At 43.2% G+C, this 1,876-nt stretch overlaps 1 non-coding gene across 1 annotated transcript; it reads right to left on the bottom strand.

Annotated features, from left to right (window-relative positions):
• Positions 1–104: 104 nt before the first annotated feature.
• Trnal-cag lies at positions 105–187 on the bottom strand. Its single transcript has one exon. It is a non-coding gene; the product is annotated as a tRNA-Leu (tRNA).
• Positions 188–1,876: the final 1,689 nt, after the last annotated feature.

Below are 1,876 nucleotides of genomic sequence, written 5' to 3' on the forward strand. Positions count from 1 at the left end.
TGTAGACCAGGCTGGTCTCGAACTCACAGAGATCCGCCTGCCTCTGCCTCCCGAGTGCTGGGATTAAAGGCATGCACCACCATCGCCCAGCTAAAAGGCAAGATTGTCAGGAGTGGGATTCGAATCCACGCCTCCAGGGGAGACTGCGACCTGAACGCAGCACCTTAGACCGCTCGGCCATCAAGACAGCATGGCATGTTTGTGTGTGTGTGTATGTGGTGGGAGGTTGGTTTAGTTTGGCAATACAGGGTTTATCTGTGGAGCCATGGCTATCCTCGCTCGTTTTGTGGACAAAGCTGGCCTCAAATTCACTGAGATCCGCCTATATCCGCCTTCCAAGGTCTGGTATCACAGGTGCATGCAACCACCACCTGGCTATATTTTTTGTTCATAAAAAAAGTTATCTATCTCTGTAAAGTTTTCATTTGTGTGTTTCTTTTTGTTAAGAAACAGGGTTTCACTATTTACCAGCCTGGCCTTAAACTCATCTCTTATGCTGTTTCAGCCACCAGACAGATTTTTTTTTAAATCCTTTTACCTTGTATCTAGAACTAAGTTTTTCTCACTGTTAGATTTTGTGTGTGTGTGTCTGTGTCTATGTCTGTGTTTCTATAGGTACAAATGCAGCTCAGAGGTAAATCTAGAGTGGTATCTTTGCCTTCTACCTGGTTTGAAACAGGATCTCTTTGTTATTTACCTCCATACACCGGTAACACCTTCAGCTTCCATTCTCATAGGAGCACTGGGATTACAGATGCTCATGCTACAGACCCAGCTTTAACTTTGGTCCTGGGGATTCAGACTTGGGTCCTCAGGCTTGGCGTGCAAGTGCTTTTACCCTCATCTCCCTAGCCCCACTTTGAAATTTTATTATAATATGTGACTAATTATTTTTAATTTTTTTTAAATAGGAAACTATTTTCATTTTACATACCAATCCCAGTTCCTACTCCCTCTTCCCTCCCATTTCCTCCATATACCCACTCCACCCCACCCCCATCCACTCCTCAGAGAGTGTGCATTGCTTTGTGGAAGGTCCAAGGCTATATCTAGGCTGAACAAGGTATCCATCCAAAGAGAATAGGTTCCCAAAAACTACCTACAAGCAGTAGGGAAAAATCCTGGTGGTACTGCCAGTGGCCCCCTCAGTATGCCACAGCCATACAACTGTCACATTCAAGGGACTAGTTAGGACCTATGCTGCTTCCCTATTTTGAATTTTTGATGCTGTTTTTTATGTGTGTGTGTGTGTGTGTGTGTGTGTGTGTGTGTGTGTGTGTGTGTGTAGAAAAGCTTATAGCCTTGACTTTCAGATAAAGTGCTCTGTAACCAAGCTGTCCTTGAACTCACAGAGATCCATCTGCCTCTGTCTCCCGAATGATGGGATTAAAGATGATCTCAACTACCACCTGTCTTAAGGCAGTTATATTCTGGAAACTAAGTGTGGATTTAAACTGATTGTAATCCTTGTGTCTCCCATTTCTAAGTACTAAGTACTGGCATCATCAGTTTGGGCCACTATGCTAATGTTACACAACTTTCTTGATTGTACTCCCCTATAACACCAGGAATAACATCAGTTAGTTAGCTTTTCCAACTGAAAAAGTACAGTCAGGCAGGGCCTTGCAGTCAGGGATAGTCCAGTACAACTAGAACTGTAGACTCTGCCTCTATATTAATATAGTAAAACAAGTCTTTGCATTCTTTGAGATCCTCCCCTCTTTGGTTTTCTTGAGACATAGTCTAGCTATGTAATGGAGCCAAATTTTATCATTTTATTTATTTATTTTAGGTTTTCAAGACAGGGTTTCTCTGTGTAACAGCCCTGGATGTCCTGGAATGAACTTTGTAGACCAGGCTGGCCTCAAACTCAGAG

The sequence above is a fragment of the Microtus ochrogaster genome, unplaced genomic scaffold, assembly GCF_000317375.1.
Source record: "Microtus ochrogaster isolate Prairie Vole_2 unplaced genomic scaffold, MicOch1.0 UNK57, whole genome shotgun sequence".
Lineage (NCBI taxonomy): Eukaryota > Metazoa > Chordata > Mammalia > Rodentia > Cricetidae > Microtus > Microtus ochrogaster.